Here is a 22,754-nt window from a genome sequence, read left to right on the forward strand (position 1 = left end):
GCGAAAATCATCTGCGTTTGTGACTCACGGAAAAAAAAAAAAAACACAAACCTATAAAAAGAAGTATTTTAATTACATTCAGCTGGTTCTCTCACCTGCCTCCCCCCCTCCCATCCTTTACAACACTTTTGTTGACTGCTAATTACAATCCTTCATTTGTCAGATTAAAGGCCAATTCATTATGAGCTGGGAACCCGGGCTTCTTTGCAGCGGGAGGAAAGAGAATGCAGAGCTGCACATTTCATTCGCAGCATTTGTGTGAAGGCAGAATACTTACAGCAGGTATACGTCCTCATTGCCAGCCTTGCCTCTCATTAACCTTACTGATTAAGCACTCACGGCTAAATGAGTGATTCTCAGTAACGTGAGAAGTGTCGGAGAGGTGAGAAGAAAAGCTAAAAAACCAAATGTGTTAATTCACAGCCGATCTGTACTGCTCACCTCAGCGCAATATTAATGGAGACAGATGCAGCCTGCAATGTCTGAGGAGCTGCCGCTTTATACAGATGCCCTCTCTACATGGGCGTCCGAGTACAGACACGTCTAATGTTACCAGAGGCGGCTTATTCGTTATCGTTTGTGCTGAACCAGCTGAAGAAGAAAAAAAAATATGAACTGATTTTTATTCCAGCGCACAGATGTAGCCACGCTCAGCTTCATGGCAAAGAGGTGCGGCTAGTGTGCCTAGCCGCAGCTCCACATACTAAGTCGCACCCGCAGCGTAGAATGTGTGAACCGTTCAGCCACGGAAGGGCCCGGGCAGCTCATTTTTCCCACCGCAACCCCCCTCCCCCTGACTGCCTCTGATGCGCTCAGTGCGCTGAACAAAAAAGGTCCAGGAGAGAAGGGTAATCCAACCCAGGACGCCGGCGGCAAATTCAAATGCTGCACCGGCTTTTGAGCCAATCAGAGCTTGCATACTGGCAGCCAATCAGAGCGGCTGCCAGTACGCAAGCTCTGATTGGCTCACCTGCCATTGCTGCATTTTAATTGGCCACCGGCATTCTGATTTGAAGAAGTCTGCGCTCCGGGACCTCTGGGGTGCAGCTCAGCGGAAGAGGAGATGGGGGAGCAGGAGCCGGGTTACAGTAAGTCAAGTGAGGAGGTGGGGGGCCCGGACTGGAAATGAGTCCCGGGCCCCAAAATTCCTGATGGTAGCCCGGGGTAAGATGAGAATGGCTACATCTAGGGATGCCAATCTCAGGATCAGGATTGGCATGATTACATAGCTCTGGCACTGCCTCGAGAACATGCTGTGCAGCTAAGTTATGTGATGTTATGTAAGTTATGTGATGTTAGAAGTCACACTTTTCCCAATTATTCAGCCACACACATTGCGAGCCCTAGAGTATATACACGCAGTGGCGTAGCTAAGTTTTGGGCGCCGCCACCCCGCCAAGCACCCGCCGCCCATGCAAACCCCACCCCCCCAATCCCCCACAGCCTTACCTATCGCGCTGGTCCCAGCGGCTCCATTCTTCTGCTGAGGACCACCATAAAATGGCCTCCCCCATACAGCAGACAGTTTCAGAGAACAGTGTGCTATATGGGGGTGGCCATTTTGTGGTGGTCCTCAGCAGAAGAACGGAGCCGCCGGGACCAGCGAGATAGGTAAGTCTGCGGGGGATTGGGGGGGTGTAACTATAGCACTGCAGCCCCCGGAGCCCCCACATGCACAGCGCCCCCCCCCCCCGCACGCGCGGTGGCGGGGGCTGCTGTGATATAGTTACGCCGTTGTATACACGGTATATGGCACATGCAACTCGACGTAGCTACAGGTAAACTCCCCATTTCCCTACATCATAGGGTCAATCAATCAAACACAATGGATGTAAAAATATTATTGGTCAGCAATTGCATAGTTTAGCACTATCGGTGGCCAGTTGCAGAATTGCCATCGATGGCAACGATGGCCATCCCTACCCAGAGGTCCCTTAATGTCATTTACTTTGTGTAGAAATCCGAATTGTGAGTAAATAGATAAGGTGAATTGGCCTGTGCGTGGCGTAGGCGTGACCTGTGTGCAGTCGGCTCACATCAGGAAACATTTGGCATAGAGTACAACCCTGAATAAGGCCCTACATGCAATATATTACAGTCATTTGCATCTAGAGAATCCGTGTTACCTAAGTTCATGAAAAATTCATTCTAAGGCAAGGTACAACCTACGCAATGTGTTCCCCTGGCGATATTGGTGGGCGAGGGAACCCATTGCAGCGCTGCCATTGGTCTGTGCACTTGCAGATGCTGTCGGGGATGTGGCGGAGGCTGCAGCATGGCACTTGATAACGATGCGCTCCTTTGTCTGTACATGCAGGACGACGGGACGATGATACATTATATGCAAAAGGAGCGCAAACGATGGATCGTATGCAATCTGCCGCCCGGAAAGCCGGACGGGCAGAAACTGAGGTATCACGAACCAGGCTGCATGCAATACCTTCGCTAACTGTATGAGGGCCTAAACTGTCACATGTTCCAGGTCACCCAGCAGGTGCACAGGGAAATGTAACCAAGTGTCACATTCCAGAGCACAATGGTGATGCATTGTAAATGGCCAGGGGACGTTTTGCCACATATCTTCAAAAAAATGCAACCAATTACAACACCGATATCATTTTGCAAATCTACATACCAAGAGCTCTGACAGCATCATGCAAAAAAAGTCACTCAGAAAAGTTGTCCTTTTATTAATATACAATAAATATAGGTATCCTCCATAGAATCCCCATTCATTTCACATAACCTTCCCGCCTGGTGATCAAGGAAGAGAATAAGCACAGAATTACTGTAGGAGCAGCTTCAAAACTGTATTATAAGCAAATGGCATTTTACAAAGGTCCCTTGTGGTGGTGTAGCTGATCTGTAAGACACCTACTCCACCTGCTGGAGAGATGGGGAGTAGCACTTTTCATGCAACCATGAGCCTCAATGAACTGAGGTAAATTGGAGAAGCTAGAAGGTTAAATGTGAGGGGATATAAGTAGGAATTTAACTTCCCTTCATCATTTTTCTACTTGAAGTGAGACCTCAGGAAGATTAGAGCTCTGAGTAGCAGCAGAGAAATGATGGATTCACTTGTCTGCATTACAGCGTACATTATTCCTGGCTGGAGGAGAACGAAACACACGGCACAGGTCTGGGCTGGCCCTGAACAGCTGTGACTTGAAGCAGAATGCAACCCAGTGAACACAAGGTGCATTCTGTGGCTGCTCTCTTTGCTTCTGGGAACCTGGTAGAGAAAATGTATAATGAGATAATTGTTATTTTATTAGAACACAAAAGGCGGTGCATCTATTTGAAGCATGTGATGCTCTCACAAGCATCCAATATGAGCCTCATTCTGAGTGAGTGCATTGTGGCCCCAATTCCGTCCGTGGTCAGATGTCACTTGTGAGCAGTGGTGGAACTTGTGCAAAAATATAATTTGGGCCCCCCTCCTCCACCCTAACTCAAGTTCACAGTATGCAGGGGCGACGACAGGTCAGCCGGGCCCCAGTAAAATGGAGGCGCATAGCCAACGGTGGGGGCGGGGCCTCGAGAGGAGGAGGTATGGTGGCCAGGGCCGCCGACAGGGGGGTACCCTGGGTACAGCTATCCTGGCCCTGGCCTCTCGAGGGGCCTGGGAAGATACCCAAAGCCCCCCCGCACCCACACAATACACAGTGCAGCCGAGCTTAGGACATAGAGGGGCTCTGCGCTCTGCAGGCTGCACTGTGGCATGTGTGCTCTGAACCTGACTGTGGAGGCTGAAGGAGCCGGAGGGCGATGCCGCGACGCGGGTGATGGTAAGTAATCGTAATGGGGTAGGGGGAGGCGGGGTGCTGGCAGGCGGAGGCCGGTGCACGGGGGCGGCCCTGGTGTGGCCATCTGGGAGGGAGTGCCATGACTCCAGTACCGGGTCTGGACAGTAAGGGGGCCTGGGAATGGAGTCTATCAAATATAATTTGTATCATTTCACATTTCACTTGAAGCAATGCCGAGATAGAGTAGTGTGACCATTGCTGAGGACACCGGAGGTCTCAACAGGCATGTCGGGGGTTTGAAAGGGGTGAGGGGGGCCCATATTATTTTGTCAGTCCCTTTCTGGCCGGGGGGGAAGACGTCTTACAGCTATGGAAACGACGCAAGTATTTTTATAAGGCGTCCAGAAGGGGGCCCAAGCCGGTATATTCACAGGGGCCCAAAGGGGTCTTTATTTGGCACTTAAGGAAAGCTCACACTAATGGAATAGTTTATATTTTCTATCCAGTCCAGCAATGGCTGCCCACACCGATGCCTGATCCGGCAGCACCTGAGAGCCAAGAGTTTCCGTCTCTGTAATCTATTAAGGAGAAAAAAAAACCTAGATCCAAGTCCTGAAAGCAGATAAGAGGGGTCACCGAGGATCAAAGCCACACAAACAAAATGCAATTTGTAGCTCAAAAGTCTCTGCCAAGGGTGCGAAGCTGAAAGGGATTAGAGCGGAGCACCAGAGAATAAATAATTAAAATTAAATTAATCTTTCCTTCAGCCCCAGAGGAGTCCTTGATTACCAGATGGGTGCTCATTAGCAATATCTAATTGGAAATGAGTCCTCAGATAAAGCAAACGAAATCCTCATTTATTTCAAATAGAACATTTCCTCCGTGTTTACCCCATTGGTGCCGGTGAAATAAATGTCACTGTACAATCAGAGGTCACATGGTAATAGAGGGCAGAAGAGAGTGGCTCACAGCTATCCCCGACAACCTACAGCTCTCCGGCTGCTGGGGAACTACAAGCACCAGTACAGCCCACTCATGGGATGCAGTCAGCATGCCGGGATTCAGCACATTGCTGCCTGGAATACCGACAGCTATCATCCCGTTCGCTGAGTAAGGCCGGGGAAGGGGGTGTTAGGTTCAGGCACTAGTGGGGGGCTTAGGGTTAGGCTGCAGGAGGGGAAGATTAGGGTTTTAATGGTCAACAGGGAAAGGTTGACTTGGAAAAAGGTCGACATGAGCGTTGACCTTTTTTGGTGTCAACATGGACACCGTTTAAGTGTACCGCATCTGCCCGCCATGCTTTGGGGCACGGTGCCTTGCTGTGCCTGGTCCCTCTATGCCCGCTGGGATGGTAAAACATGAACAAGTCTGGTTTTAAAAAAAAAATCATGAAAAACCCAATGTCGACCCTTTTCCATATCAATATTTTGCTTGCATCGACCTTTGACCATGTCGACTTAATGCATGTCAACCTTTTCCATATGTTGACCTTTTGACTGCCATAGATGCTGTCGACCTAATGACCGCATCCCAGGGTGTTAAGGTTCTTATACACCTGAAAGACATTGTACCCAATCATACAATGTCGAGGGATTGTATGATGCATTGTATGTAGATTGTGTGCACATCGTGTGCACACAATAGCGCAATGCTGACCGCGGAGGGGGGTTGGAGGATTGGTCCTCTGATCTGACGTGCTGCACGTCAGATCAGTTGGGATTGGGAGCAGATTGCATGTGCTTTGAGATGGCTCATACAACCAGAGTCATGTGACACTCGCTCCCTGACTAGCAGAGAAGAGAGGTGCAGCTTCCGGGCGGCCCGTGGCAGTGAAGATGCTGGGAGCCGCAGAGTTTCCAAGCAGAAGGTGGGCGGGGCGGCTAAAGAGAGCGGTGGACGCCCATTTGCTCAATTCTGTCACTACTCTGAAAACAGTTTTCATAGGATTTCTGCATTAGGGCCAGAGTTGCCTACCCTCCTGGAATGGCCGGTAGGGTTCCCGAAATCAGATCCTTCCGCATAGCCCTCCATCTCCCGTGAACCGCCCCTGGGTTTGACTTGTCATTTGACTCACGGACGGTTCACACGATCGAGTCATTTTAGCCCCACCCCCGCAGTGCAATGCCTGTAATACTGGCATTGCACAGCGGGAGGCGTGGCTAAAATGACGCGATCACTCTAGCCACGTCCCCAAACAGGTCAGCCCGTCCGTGGCACCGCCCCCAAACCGCCCCTTTTTGCTCCTGGCGATGACTCCGCCCCCCTGCCTCACTGAGCTAGCTGGCTGGCCAGAAAGTTGCCAAGTATGATTAAGTCTATTTAATAATGGAGTAGCGCAGTAGATGGGAGCAGGTTGGTAGTTGCTGAAAACCTGTACATTAAAAAAAAACAACAGTATTTGTGGTACTCGTATCCTTTTGATCCTAGTAGACCAGCCCCCTATTTAAATTAAGCTTCAATCAGACACTCATGCAGCAGCTGAATTGTATGACGGATTGTGAGTACAATGTGTGTCCGACAACCCACCATGGACTGCCGGGGAGTTGAAGGGAAAGTTGGATTGTAAGCATGTCTTTCTGATGTGTATAGGAGCAATGATATATCATATGCGACCAAGTGATGTTGTATATTGCTCGGTTGTTCACAAGACTGCAGTGTGTGCACTCAGTTTGGCTAGTTCTGGGCTCAGGAGAAATCATCAGTAAAGTCAGAATGATCGCAACAGTGTGTACCCAGCTTAAGAAAGGGTATTACAATGTATACAGTACTGGTAACCATGTACAAGCTGTTACATTATGATTTACCGACCTATCATTCTGCCTCTGTCCCTTCCTCAAGCTGGTACCTTGGACCACACAGTACATGCAGCTTTGCATCGTCACTTTACTGCACATTTCCATTGGAGGAATGTAGAGGTTACGGGAGAGTTGCAGACACTAAAGATTGGCCTGTGGGCGAATTAAAACATGGGGGCGGGGCTTCCTGGGTGTCAGGGGTGGAGCGATGCTCCGTGCCCCGACACTTTGAAAAAACAAGCAAAGCATCATTTTGCTGTGCTATCGATGGAGGGAAACCATCTGATTCTCCCAGATCGATGACAAAAGTATTCGACATCGGCCATAAACCATCAATGATTTCGAATCATAGATGATCGATGGTCAACGCTACTCACTAGTAATGCCGGGGGTTCGAGAGGAGGAAGAAAAACTACGTATATTGTCAGTTCCAGGCACCACAATTTCTTTTGTGGCACAAAACAGGGATGGCCATCGACCATTGATGATTCAGTATCATCGATGGTCAATGCCTGGTGTAGAATTCTTGTACAATCAATGGGGGAGAACCACATGGTTTACCACCACCAATGATAAAGAAATTTTATTTTCTCTATAAGGAACGGATGATGAAGCTAAGCTCCGCCCTCAATGCTGCAGCAAAGCCCCACCCCGAGCTCTGATTGGCTTGCAGCCAAGTGTATAGGAAAGGAGGGGGTGGGGTGAAACCTTTGATGGTTCCCATGTGGGTGGTTGGTCACCTTTGATGTTATGCATCATTTGATCACATCCATGGTGACTATCGATGGTGAGTTCAGCAGTGGCCACATCTAAGCACATATATGTCCTTTCCAGCAGACTCTGCAACTCCTCATTGCCAGAACCAGTGCATTACACGCTGAATATAGAAGCGAATTTCATAATATGCGACACTGCACCCCTCAGTTAATAAGCAGGAAATCGGCTGAAATAAAATGTGCTCATTATTTAAGTTCCATGTACCTTGAAGATCCAGAACAATTTACGTATAATAAACTCATGGAGGTGTCAAGAGTGAAGAGATTTGGGAAACAGAACAGGTAAATCTCATTTCCAGGGTAATTATTTGCAATTAAAGCCCCAAAACACAGTACCAGAAATGCATTATTTCCTTGCTTGCGGTTCCCATTTCTGGAGCATTACTGTTTAGAACTCAGTGTTCTCTCATTACATAGAAATGTTATTTTGATTATGGCGTTTTTCATGTCACTACAAGGGTAGAGGGCATAGAAAATGCTATACACCGCGAGGAATTCATCTGCGGTTTCTGCCTAATTAAATACTCTTATGAAATCTGTTCTAAGGATTGTCACAGGAAGTACACGAGGAGGCCGAGCAGAGAAGGAACAGTCCCGTCCCAGCAAACAGTCATATAATGAGACTAATACCCCGTTCACACCAGACAGTGCAGGGATTTACTTGGAATATGGTCCCTGGATCATGCAGGGATATTTTTGGGTTGGCCTTTTTCCCACCAGCCTAGTCCCTGCATTTTCTGGTGTGTGTGGGGGGGGGGGGGGGACCGGTAGCTCTGTGTTCTCAAAAGTCCCCCCAGCGACGACAGCGGCGGGAGAGGGGGCCCCAGCATACCTCCCAACTTTGGCTGAAGGGAGGGAGGGACATCTGTTGAAATTAGGGGGCGTGGTCTCTCGGCAAGGGGGCGTGGCCTATAAATTGCTTCATTCTGCTAGCCATGGCTGGGGCATGGCTAGCAGCTCCTCTGCTTGCGCTAAGCGTTTATTCACTGGGTGACAGGGGGGACTCCAGAGCCGGCAGGCGCCATCGCATCATCACACAGCCCAGGACCCACTGCGCAGTTTGTAATTCGGGGAGATCCATCACACGTCCTGAGGTTGAGCAGCCTCCCAGCATCACAGTGAAACTAGGGAGTAAGAGATGCACGGTGGCGGGGATGGAGAGGTGGAGGGGTGACTGTCATGGAGAGGTGGAGGGAGTGAGAGATGCAGGGGTGACAGGGATAGAGAGGTGGAGGGAGTGAGAGATGCAGGGGTGACAGGGATAGAGAGGTGGAGGGAGTGAGAAATGCAGGGGGGACAGGGATGGAGAGGTACAGGGAAGGAGGAAGTGAGTGGTGCAGGGGTAACAGATAGAAGGAGAGGTGCAGGGAAGGGACTATCTAAATTGATGTCACATTACCTTAGGGCCCCCTGTCTTAAGTACCCCGGGCCCTCCAGTACCTTAATCCTGCTCTGCAGTGAGCAGAGAGGAGTCGGGAGCAGCATGTGCCAGCCAAAAGTATAAGTTAAGGGGCGAAATCTTAATTAGAGGACAGGGAGCTGTTAATATTAATAATACTACAGGGAGGGGCTTTAAATATTAATACAATTACAGGGCTGTTAATTATACTACAAGAAGGAGGCCAGGGCCTGATAAACCAATAGGCTGATCAAGCTGCAGCCTAGATAGCTGGGTCCTGGGGGGGAGCAGCACATGGGCACTCACCGCCCATCACCATAGGTCTGTGTGGTGTGAGCTCAGCTCCTTGACTGCTGAGGGGTACAGGCCAACGTACATTTGAAATATGGCTCCTGCCCATCAGCCTATCAGAGCTCACGGACCAGCAGCCACAGTTAGTGATTGGCTGCCGGCCCATGAGCTCCAATTGGCTCACTAGTATGAGCTGCTCAGCAGCATGAAAGGCGCACTCCCCACCACCCGCCGCGGGACATTGTCCGCTGCGGGGGGGATGTGGGAATGTTCCCCCCCCCCCCAAAAAAAACGGGACGTTCCCACGGTATGCGGGGCAGTTGGGAGGTGTGCATCCGGCAGCTCCGTCCCCAGCAGTGCCTCCAGCGACAGCAGCGTCGGGAGAGGTAGGGAACCTGGCAGCTCCGTCCCCAGCAGTCCCTCCAGTGACAGCAGCGTCCTTTTAGATGTGTTTTTATTTGTGTGTGTAATACATTTTATTTTAAATGTATTATTACACCATGTATGCTGTTATTTCCATCCAACTACTGCTTTTTGACTTTCCTTTAATGGGATACAGTCATTTGGTCGATCCAAAGTAGGTCGACATGGATTGGGTCAACAACTGAAGGTCGACATGGCTAAGGTCGACACATGAGATAGGTCGACATGGCTAAGGTCGACAGGGTGGAAGGACGACACACAGGGCCGGTGCAAGGCACCGGAGCGCCCCAGGCGAGTCGGGGTGGGGGCGCCCCGGTGCCGGGGGAGGGGGGGTACCTGTCCTGCGGCGCTGTGTATTTAAAGCTGGCGGCGGTGGGAGAGAGGGGTCCCTGCAGTCAACGAGCGCTATCCGCCGGGCTATGCGGAAGCGCTTCTGTTGTGAAAACACTGGCCGCACGGCGCACGCTGATTGGCTGAATCTCAGCCAATCAGCTTGCGGACAGTGTTTTCACAACAGAAGCGCTTCCGCATAGCCCGGCGGATAGCGCTCGTTATTTCTTATTGACTGCAGGGACCCCCCGCTGCCTCCGCCGCCAGCTTTAAATACACAGCGCCGCAGGACAGGTACCCCCGCGGCACGGGGGGCAAAATGCCGCCCTCCAGTGGCCGGTGCCCTAGGTCGACAATGAGAAGCTCGACTTAAAAAGGTCAACATGAGTTTTTCATATATTTTTGAGCCAACATGTGCCGACAGGAGGTATTTCATGGCCTACCATCGCTGATGGCTGCACATACAACTTATCTTATGTGCAGCCCGTCCAACCTCCAAGTATGATCCGATGCGCAGGGGGCCGCGCATCGGATCGGATGTCATACCCATGGTCCGCTTTCACCTGATTTCTCAGCCTGATCCGCCAGAATCAGGGGAAATCGTCCCCAAATCGCATAGTGTATATGGGGGCCTTAAAATTAGCCAAATGGGGGATCGCATAGTTGCCGACTTTTTGTCTGCCCTCTCCGAGAGAGGGTAGCCAGTTCAGTGAAGCAGGAGGAAATAAGGATTGGTTCGGGGGCGGAGCCATGGATGGGCTGCCCTATTGGCGCGGGCGGGGGGGGTTGGCGGGAGATGGAGGGCAATGCGGGAGGGTAGGCGACCCTGGGGGGTGGTAATGCTAATATTAACTACATTTATGTTGCAGGATCCACTGACGCTGCCTTGAATGTACAATATCTCTGTAGCATGATTGCAGAGTATATGTGGGTTGTGTAATTGTATCATCCTTATTTGTCTGACAGGCCCATTTATCACTAACGGGCCAAAGGCCACTATTGAATGCTTCTATCTGCATGCTTGTAATTCATTTATTAAACTCGCTGTCATCTGTGTTCCGTGTAACCCCTCTTGGACGGAGGTTGAGTGTTTTGCATTCTATTACTTTGTAACAGCAGAAATTGCTGAATATGTTTTGTTAACCTCTTTCAACACGAGAACAATGTGAAGATATCATTAGCATATACTGTGTAATTACTGTAATGCGTGCTCTGCCTGTCTGTCGCTTCTCGCGCATGTGTGTGAGGCCGGACAGCTGAAATATCCAGCATCTTTTCTGATCGCTGGACGCATGCAAGTGGATTGACAGGAAGCCGGTGTTTTTGGGTGTCACTCGTCCGTCTTCTGGGAGTGTCAGGGAAAACGAAGGCGTGGCCAGGCGTGTGACACCAGCTTCGGCCCTGATCAGCCAGTTTCTGTCACACAGTGAAGGTAGGTTCTGCGTTACCCACAGACTGGGAAAATCATTTATTGTGAGGGCGGCAAATTACTGTGATTCGCGGCTTTTCGTGGTAGGGGGCAGGGCTAAATATGCAAATAGCATAATTTAGCCCCGCACCCTCCTCGAAGACCAGCAAATTGCGGGATTTCCAGTACTGGGTTCCATTTTTTTTATGGCCTGTACCAGCCAAAAAAATGGCTTTGTACCGTTTTTGGGGTGTAACCTGCCCATTGTAAGTATATGAAAGGGGGCATGACCATGCCCCTTTACCAGTGGCCACACCCCTTTCCAAATTTGTACCGGTTTCTGCGCTTGTGATGTTGGAGGGTATGCCATAATATCCAAGGGCTTGTCTATCCCAGTAAGCGCAGTGAGGAGATGACAGCAGCATTGGGGCTGTATGTTACAGTCCTAGGGAAAAATTTACTAAGATGGGAGTTCTATATCATATGAGCATCGGCGAATCTAGAAATATACTAATGGGTGGTCCATTAGTATATTTCTAGATTCGCCTATGCTACGCCGCACGCAAAAAAAATATAATAAAAAAGTTAAGGGGGCGTGGTCTAAAAGAAGGGGTGTGGTCTCATTTGAGGCAGGGTCACTGGTCCCTAGCTCTCAGGGCGAGTAATGTTGGAATGGGGAGTAGGCTCTGGCGATAAAGGGGTATGTGGGTTAGCTACCCCATGTACTGGAAGTGGCCTTTGGACTCACCACTGCCTCCCTTCCATCTGCGTTGGCTGGCTGTCCCTTGCTGGTGCTTTCTTCCCTGGCCGAGGATCCCTCAGCAGGCTCACCTATGGTCTCCTGGGATCCCCTCAGCCGGCCGCTTTACTTCCGCTTCTCGGCGCCGCCCATCTTCTCCCTCTGCTCACAGGCACCTCACCGTCACTCTTGGCACTGCGCGCCTCATGTCCCTGCAGCAGTCCCCGTTGCAGACTTCTCCTCCGCGGCGCTGCTCACACGGCGGGTCTCTTTCTCTCCTCAAGCTGCTGCCTCTCTGCTCTGGGCTTCTCCCACTGTTGCTCCGGCTGTCACTCTCAGGGCAGTATTCAATGAGAATATTCTCTGTGCATGGCGAGAGTTTTTTTTTCTCTCGCCATGCACTCGCCATGCTTTTGCGGAGATTCTCCATGTTTGGAGATTCTCCGTCATGGCACTTTAGAGAGTATTCAATCTGACTGAGACTCGCCGCCCCTCGCGGCGAGTCTCAGCCAATCCGGCGTCATGAGCAGTGTTCCCTCTAAGCTGTGCGTACACACAACTCGACGAGCGTGCGCACAGACATTACAACAGAGCGCACAAAGCAGCAGTGTGTTTCACCCATTAACTACATTCTGTGCTGTGATTTGAATGTTTAAATGTTTAATATAATTTTGAAGTAAAGTTAACGCACAAAAATTTCAATTTCCTTCCAAAGTTGCACAACCAAAATCTTTTGCCGCACACAGCCTTTGTCAAATTAGAGGGAACATTGGTCATGAGGTGACTGCCACAGGGAGCCTGAGGACGGCGGCAGGCAGGGAGATGGAAGTCTCCCTGCCTGCCCCAGAACGTATGTGGGGGGGAGGTGGGAGCTAGGCAGCACAGGCTGCCCCCCGGGATAGCCAACAGGGGACCGGGTATTCACTGCACCCGATCGTGCATATGTAATGATCGGGTGCAGTGAATATATGAATATCTAATGAGCGGCTCTCGGCTCCTGGCCCCCTGCTGGCTGCTCTGTGTAAAAATATATATATATATATTCATGTGCTACAAGCACATGAATAAAAATAGCATGCCCTCTCACAGAATAAAATTCCTGATTTTTTTACACCAAAATTAAAACAAAAAACCTTTTAATTTAAAAGTTCACATTCCAGTTCTCCATGAAAAGATGGAGAATTGCTACATGGAGAGACACGGCGAAAATCACTTAGAAAGACGGCGAGAAGTGCACGTTGAATAGGGTTGCTCGCTTTTTGAGAGCAAAAGTCTCAGAGAAAAGCACAAAAAGTCTCAGAGAAAAGCACAAACTCGCCATAAAACACGCCAATTTGTTCTCATTGAATACTGCCCTCAGTGCAGCCCTTCCCCAGCCGCTGTGACCCGGCTCCTGCACGCCTCTCTGCTTCCCTTTTTATTTAACAGAGCCCCACTTTATCTACACGGTACCTCATATCTATATACATAACACATTTATAATGTAAAATCCGGGCAGCGGTGGGCACATTTAATATTTAAAGCTACAGGCGCCGGGCAGTCTAATGGGTGGTCCGGTGCACCCCCGGACCACCCCCTAGCTTCACCTATGCATAGGAGATGTTGCTATAATCAACCAATCAGAATCTACTTATTTATTTAGCACCTTCTAGAAGATTATAGATAGTATCTGATTGCCCATAGCAACATACATTCTGAAATAAAACTCAGATCTTAGTAAATTTCCCTTATCTCTTACAATCTACGATAAAACATTTCTGCATCTCTTCTGTCTCAGATTCTGTTTATGCATGACAAATCTGCCTGGTTATACAATGCTATAATCTGATTTCCTACCAGCCAACAATGGGCTACGTAGAGGAACTGGTACAACAAATCTATTTGAATCAATACCTGAACTCAGCCGCAGCATTATATGAGAATTAATGACTCTGCAGAGACAAGCAATCTATGAGAAACCCACTACGTTGTCAGTAGCTCGGAGCATCTCAGCTCTATAATCCCTACTGACATCACTGTGGGAATTTTCGGAGTTTATGACACATCTTGCAAAATCAGGCCGGACTCCGTGTGATGTCGGTGTGTTTTACATTACATTTCGCCGCTTTGGAGAATCTTTGTATGTGTGGCGGGGTTTACAGGCTGCTGGAATGGTGTGCTAGGTTTGCTGTCCACAATCTGCATTATATACCACAGCGTCCTCCATCTTGTTCTCTGAGATACGGACAAAGCTCAGGTTTTAAGCTCACTGTATAAACATTGGTGTGCTAGGTGTTATCTACCTCACACAAGGGGCCCAATTCAGACTGGATCGCAGGACAAATTTGTTCTCAAAATCGGCAAAACCATGCTGCAGCGCAGGTGGGGCAGATGTAACGTGCAGAGAGATTTAGATTTGAGTGAGTCGTTTTATTTCTGTGCAAGGCAAATACTGCCTTATTGTTATGGTCCCCAATACACTATGTGATTTGGGACTGATTTCACCCGTTTCCAGCAGATCGGGTAAGAAATCGGTACAAATCGGCAAAAATCACATGTGTATGGTGGCATCCAATCCATTGCGTGATCAGAGTTGGAGGTCAGACTGGCTGCACATAAGATAAGTCATATGTTCAGTTCATCATCGGCACATAGTGGGTGCTTTTTAGCACCCGCGATATATCGCATCTGATGCGGTCCATAGGTGTGTGCCAGCACTGACACACATCCGCAGTACCGGGAAGCATTGGGCATCCACAATGAGCGGCGGGTGGCAGGCAGGAAAGGCAGGCGGTCAGGCACTGGCAGCATTTTGAAAGTGGCATCGGCCACAGGCCAATCAAAAGCTTTTGGATCAGCAGCCAATCAGGAGCTGCCACATGGGGTCCCTGTCTATTTGATCAGTCCTGAACCCCAACATTTCTGGGACTGGGAAGAGACCTGTATGGGGGGGAGAGAGGACAGAGAGACGCACAGAAAAAGAGGAAGGACAGATAGGGTAATAGACAGATCAGAAAGAAGTTAAGGAAATAGAACCAAAAAGAGACAATATAAATTCCCTTTCACACAGAGCCAAGAACCCAGGTTTATTACGGATATGATCTGGGTCCAGTCTCAGTGTGAAATGGACGACCCGGGTCTTTCATCCTTGATTGTGGCCTAAGTTATTCCTAGGTCCAACCCAGGTCAGAAAGGCAGACAGAGGACATAGATGACTAAGAAGCTGCCGATTGGCTGAAGTGTGTGCAGATGATATCCTCTTCAACTATGGCCCTTATTCAGATTGAAGCGGTACGGCCCGCATGCGGCCGTACCGCCGATGTTTTCTCTCTGCACATGCGCAGAGGTCACTCTGCGCATGTGCAGGGGAAATCTCCGTTTAAAAAAATTAGACGCCGCAAAGGGGGCGTATAGGGGCGTGAGGGGCTTCAGTCCCTCATTTCCCTATGTATACGCCCCGCGTTTCATGGGCGTTCCCATGCAAACGCGGGGCGTACGCATGGTAATGAGGGCATGACGCCACTCATGGGGGCGGAAAGCTGACGTCGGCGGATGTCAGCTTTCAGCCCCCATACAAGCTACCACACGGACAATCGTCCGTGTGGTCTCAGCTTGCGGGAGCTGCCGCGGCGTGCGGCCCTGCCTTCGATGGTCGTCGACCATCGAATGCAGGGGGCAGCTCCCACCATGGTGGAGGCGTACGCCTCCACCATTTTCGTGCGGATCGCCAGCCGTCCGTGTACGGACGGCCGTGGCGATCCGTAGCGTGGGCGGGGATTCGTCTGGTGCGGTCGGAGCCGCATATGCGGCTCGACCGCACCAACCAGAATAAGGGCCTATGTGAGCTGAGATGACCCAGATGCAGGGTCAATGCCCGTGACCTTGTCAGTGATTGGTCCACAATACTAGTCGAATAATATAAAATATATATATATATATATATACACACACTGCAATACAATCAGACACATTTGTATATATATTGAAAACAATTGTAAGATAGCGCCCCTTGAGTTGGTCTTGTAATTGGACCAGTACAGCTTTAAATGTTTAATTCTCTCACAAGCATAAAAATGAAGTCAGTAAAGTTCAGATATTTATTAAAAGTCTCTTTTTTTTCAAGTAAAGGTGGCAATATTCAAGATAACATTGACGTTCTGGTATTTCATACACTTGCAAATAGGAAAACGGAATACCCAACGCGTTTCGTCCCTTCCTGGGACTTCATCAGGGGTTTGCGGATAATAAAGAGTTAATCCTGACAATTCTCACAGGAAAAAAAAGTGTTCACAGTGAGTTGGTTTATTCAGTCCATTAAAATAGATGGATTGCCTGTGGTAATAAAATTATTTGGAAATTCTTATTCTATAATAGGGCTATGAAGTGTAGGTAACATCAATTTTTCAATTCTCCAATTCCTCAGATTGAAGATCGGTCAGAATGGTAGAATGATCTTCTTATAGGCCACTGGAAGCCTTTACTTGGACTGATACTTGACAGTGGCCAATAGGGCCTCTTAATCCTCCCACGGGGCCATACCTTTATTTAAAGTTGTATTCAAATACCTTTTTAGTGATCTATGTGGACCTTAGAGGTTATTTAGGGGCGGTTTAACCACCTTACAAAGGGTAATAATTTGTGTAAAAACGATACGTTCAATACAGATGCGAAATATATCCGAGAGCGTTGTCACCTTCAGGAGATGTGCTCTTGTGAACAGCTCCCATTCATGCAGAATCGTACTTCCATTTGGGGAATAAAATCTATTCTTTCTGATGATGGAGCAAGGGTAACATAAGAAAGATTACATTTGCATATAAAGGTATATGTCAGCCTGTGTCAATTATTAAATCAATAAACATATTTTATTTATTTTTTCAATTGAATTAAATTCTTAGAAAAATCACGTGAGAAAGTTAAAGTTCAGACGTAACCCTGGGAGCGTGCTGTCAATGTTTAGAGCCATTTATATTTCTTTTGTCTTTCATACCTGCCATCACGTCGCATAGCTAATTGGTCTGAGGTGTCGGAGGAAAGGATAAAGAGTAATGGAGAATGACTTAAATACAGTAAATAGGAGAAGAGCCACAAGGAATTAAAGCGTGACATTTATTGGCAATTTACAAACTAGAAGAAGACGACAGAGAAGGTGTGGGGGGGGGGGGGGGGCTCCGAGGACTCTTCGTCTCAGCAATACAGGGGAGAATTGCTCCCCTGTATAAAACACTAGTGCATTTGAAGATGCACTAGTGAAGTTATTACCTCTTCCTCTTTATCAGAAGACCGGAGCCTAGCAGTAATAGTTAGATAGTAAAACGAGCAGAGTCCTCCTACAGCACAGCATAGAAGGTGCGTTAGAGGCAATCTCTCTGGCCTGTAATGGATGATAGTACTTCCATCATTTAAATTTCAAAAAGTTCCAAAGACGACACTTCAAAAACTAACATGGAGCAGTTTTGCCCACACGTCAAGATGTGACACCATTTTCTTGGCCTTGTTCCGTGACACAATATGTTCTCCCTTGTCCTGCTCCACCTAGACATAGAGAAACGAGCAGGCTCCAAAGCATTAATTCCGACTGGCGGACGTAACATTCTAATCGCCTAATTTGCAATTTTCTACCTAATAAATTCTCAGTTCCCCTGCAGGAAATGAACTGTTTATGCAGAGATTATTCTGTAATAAGCAGCCGGCGCACAGACAAAAAGGTACCGGTCTCACACAAGGACACGGGAACCTGCGCAGCCCAGATGAAAATAATTACATCAGGAAGCAGAAGACGATTCCCGAATATAAGCTTCATAATTGCACTCAGAAGAGAAGAACCTAACAAGAGACTGAGCCCAAGGGGAATGCGCTGGAGTACTTGTATGAAATAATAGGTGGAGAACGACCCTGCATTTCATTTAGTAAAATCCTGCCAATATATTGTAAATGCTGTGTGCAGCTTTATAGGTTGGACTTGTTCATATTCATTAAACAAGGAGAAAGGAGGTTTCCCAAAATCGGGTAATCGGGATACAGTAAGACACTGTACCCCGGGCCCCCTTCTGTCATGGCCCAGGGGCCCAGTAACCAGAGCACAGATATCGCTAGCTTTCTCTTTAGGCAGAACCAGGCAGCGAGACTGAGGGGTGAATTTCTGAAGCTTGGAGAAATGTTATCTATCCCCATAAAGAACGTTATGAGCAAGGTGATAATGGTTCAGCCAATCAGCTCTTACCTGTCAATTTACATATTGTAGCTGATTGGCTGAACCATTATCACCTTGCTCATAACGTTCTTTATGGGGATAGATAACACTTCTCCAAGCTTCATAAATTCACCCCAGAGTGTTCTGTCCCTCCTGAAATGCGTCATATTTGGAGATATGTACAGTCTAATATATACCTCCCTAATATTCACCTGCCCCCCCCCCCCCCCCCTTAAGTCCCCACTGCCCCCACAGGGCTTGGGATGCGGTCATTTGGTCTACAGCATGATGGTCGACAGTCATTAGGTCGACATGGGAAAAGGTCGAAAGGTCATTAGTTCAACAGTGGCTAGGTCGACAGTCAAAAGGTCGACATGGGGTTTTTCACTGATTTTTGTGCCGACAGGCTGTATTTCATGCCCTACCATCCACTAGGGCGTGATGGGAGAATAAAATAGTGTGCCCGATGCGGTGCACTTTAAACTGTGTCCATGTCAACTGTGTCCAGAACAATGTGCTGAGCGTACCGATGAACCGTGGAGCGGTACACTTTGACCGTGTCCATGTGGACTATGTCGACATTTGGGACAAAAAAGGTGAAAAAACCCATGTCGACCTTTTGACTGTCAACCTAGCCATTCTCAAACTAATGATTGTGTCGACATTCCATCCATGTTGACCATAGCCATGTTGACCTATTCCTTGTGTCAACTTAAGCCATATCGACTTAATGTTGGTCGACCCAATGATCCATATCCATTGGGGAGAGTACTATCACAGCTGCAGCCTCTCCAGCATAGCCTTAAAGAGGAGGGTTGTATTTTAGGTAGACGTTCCAGAGCTAAATGCCATCACAGAGAAGTTTCTCTGATGCGTACAGAGATGCTACGTATAACACAGCATACGTTCCCAGGGTTCAACAACAAGGGTGAAATGTAATAGGATGAGAGATTCAGAAAGTGAGAGATTTGGTAAGAAATCGCCAGTTTTTTTTTTTTTAAAGCGGCAATCATTTACACTGCAAAACCAGTGTGATTTTGCGGCGTAAATGATTGCCGCTTTTAAAAAAACAACGAGATTTCTTACCAAATCTCTCACTTTCTGAATCTCTCATCCTATTACATTTCACCCCCAAGGGTCTCATGGCGTCCCGCTTCCACGCAAACTCATGCGCGTCCTTAGAATGTTTCCTTTCCAAAGCAAAGAAGTGATATATGGCAGACACCAAGCCTCTTATACTGGAGCAAAGCCAACATACATATCCCAGCATCGACCGCTGCCTAGAAGGATCAAGGGCCGTTATACAGGTTAGAACGCAGGGCTGCAAATGAAGATACAAGATGATTGACAGGAGCCGGGCGTTTGTGGGCGTCACTCCGGCGGTTTTCTGGGAAAAATGCAGGTGGATCCTGGCCGTTGGGAGGGCGGTGGCGTCAGCAGCAGCCCCGATCTCTCCGCGGCCATCACAGTGCCGAGTAAGTCTTGACATGGGGGGATTCATTCAATGGCGAGTGAATTCTAAAGGATTTCCCCCTATTCGCACGGCTGCGATGGCATTCACAGCCGTGCACAGGGGCAGGTTTTCACTGTGGCGGACAGCTAACTGGGGGATGGCTACGAAGATTCGCAGCCCAGCGATCAGGTCTGAATCGGGCAACGGGTGGTTAAAACTGCATATTTGAAAATATTGAACTTGTCTATTCCATTGAAGGTATCTGCCCCCAACACTCAGCAAAAGCGGGGTGGCTTGTGGGAGGGGCTACATAAAAAAGACCAGACCATATTTAATCCAGAGAGAATTATTATTATTATTATTATTATTATTATTATCTTGTACAGCTGAATTATACATTATACACAATTTCTGATGGCAGCCCAATCCCCATCCCTTACGTAGAACATCTGAATCTTGTTTGCACCGGCTTCCTGTTAAAGTTTTTGTATGTGCTAATGGATAATGAATCTGTCCTGTATATTGTGACCGTTCAATAAAGTTTTTTCAAAAAAAGAAAAACACTTGGAACATAAAAAAGTGCGGAAACGGTAAAATCAAATCTGATTGATAAGAATATCTATTATTACACATTAGGGTTAGAGGACAGGATAAAACCAAACACAATGGAGGCCTAAGATGTGGCCTCCATCTATTCTAAACAGATCTTCTTCAGATATTCTGCACATGAAGCACGGAACATGCTCTGGGTCAGAGTTCTATTTCGGAGACCAAAGAACTATTTTCAAAGTACTAGTTCTGAGGATCATAAAGAGCCGGTGTATCCTGGGCTGAGCTTATGGAATCAGTACAGTCTCCTGGCATCTCCTGGGATATACTCTAAAATAGATTTGCCCTCGTTTTCTTAAAGACACGTACAGCGCGGTGTGAGAGCATGCCTGCTGGATGAGACACTCCTCAGAGATCGGTGTGAGAGCATGCCTGCTGGATGAGACGCTCCTACAGTGAGACATCTGCACAGAGAGTGGTGTGAGAGCATGCCTGCTGGATGACACATTCCTACAGTGAGACATCTGCACAGAGAGCGGTGTGAGAGCATGTCTCCTGGATGAGACATTCCTACAGTGAGACATCTGCACAGAGAGCGGTGTGAGAGCATGTCTCCTGGATGAGACAATCCTACAGTGAGAGATGGTGGGTTAGGTAGTGGGGGAGCATAGGCGAATCTAGAATTATGGTAATGGGTGGTCCCAGTGCCAGACATAATAGCAGGGGGACCTTTACGCGGCGTAGCTGCGCGTCAAAAAGGGGGTGTGGCCTCATGGGAAGGAGGCGTGGCATCACAAAAAGGGGTGTGGTATTACACTTTAGACCATACACAGTAATGCCCATTACACATTTTAGCAAACGCCGTAATACCCATTACACATAAAGCCACACGCTGTAATGCCAATTACACATAAGGCCACACACCATCATGCCCATTACACATTGTGTCACACATCATGATGCCCATTACATACTATATAACAAACCGTAATGCCCATTACATATTTGCCACATAAGTGCTGCTTACCTACGTGCTCATTGCTAGGGGGTTCTTGCTTAATGGCACCATAGTACCCATTACACATGATGCCGCACACCATAGTACCCATTACACATGATGCCGCGCACCATAGTACCCATTACACATGATGCCGCACACCATAGTACCCATTACACATGATGCCATGCACCATAGTACCCATTACACATGATGCCGCACACCATAGTACCCATTACACATGATGCTGCACACATAATGCCGCTTACACATGATGCTGCACACATAATGCCGCTTACACATGATGCTGCGCACCATAGTACCCATTACACATGATGCTGCACACATGTCCCTTACACATGATGCTGCACACCGTAATGCCCCTTACACATGATGCTGCACACATAATGCCCCTTACACATGATGCTGCACACATAATGTCCCTTACACATGATGCTGCACACATAATGCCCCTTACACATTAAGCCACACATTATGCGTAATGCCCCCACATACCGCCACTTGTAGCATCCCTTAAGCAATGCCCCCAAAAGTGGCACTTACTGTACATTTTTATATGAGCCTTCGCTGCTGCAGCAAGGAGAGATGGAGAGCGGTGCAGCTGCTTCTATGGGGAGAGGAGCAGAGCGCAGCGCAGAGCACGCTCCCTCTCCCCTCCTGGTGTCCCGTCTAGCCGAGTGGACATTTGAAATATTGTGCACGCTGTTGTTGTGCGTGACGTCGGGGGAGCATGCCTGGCGCTGATTAAAGGGGGGCCGGCTGAGGTGAAAGCGGGGAGAAGAATTGGAGCAGAAGCTGCAGGGGTGACAGTCATTGACAGCTGGGCAGAGAGCAGGGGGCTGCCCGGCTGTATTCAGAGCACTGCAGGTCACGGCTGTTTGAAATAATACCCCTTTCACAACAGAAAATTCAGGGATTTACCCGGGAATATGGTCCCAGGTAAGACATTCCCAGGCTGACCCCTGATACCCCATTCACACCAGCCTAAATCCCCGGGTTGAGTCCGGGAACAACCCGGTACTAGCGCTGGTGTGAAAGGTTCCCGGGACAAAATCCCAGGCAAATTTCAACCCGGCTAGGTACCAGGGTTGTTCCCGGGTTCAACCCGGGGACCTGGCTGGTGTGAAAGGTACAGGGTATACTTACCCGGGTTGCCGTGTCCTCCGTGTCCTGTCCGTCGGGAATTCATGCAGGCGGCGGGCGCAAATGACGAGACAGCCGGTGGATGATGATGACGCAGCTCTCCGGCGGCAGTGAGGACGCCGGAGAGCTGCGTCATCTTCATCCGCAGCCTGTCCCGTCATTTGCGCCGCCGCCTGTGTGGATCCCTGGCCTGCACGGAGGACCAGCAACCGGGGTGAGTATTTTCCCCACCTCCGCCGCCATCCCGCCGCCTGCCCGCCTCCTCCCCACCTCCTGCCGGCCTCCTTCCCGCCCCCTTCTCACACCAGAAAATGCAGGGACATTTCTGGTGTGAATGGGTCCAAACCCGGAAATGTCCCTGCTTGTCCCGGGAACTGAATTCCCGGGTTTGTCCCTGCATTTCTGGTGTGAATGGGGTATTATACACCAGCCTAGTCCCTGCATTTTCTGGTGTGAGGGGGAGAGACAACCACTCCCCTCTCCCTACCCCCCTTTAACCAACCAGCTATATC

The sequence above is a fragment of the Crinia signifera genome, chromosome 9 (genome assembly GCF_055691185.1).
Source record: "Crinia signifera chromosome 9, ASM5569118v1, whole genome shotgun sequence".
Lineage (NCBI taxonomy): Eukaryota > Metazoa > Chordata > Amphibia > Anura > Myobatrachidae > Crinia > Crinia signifera.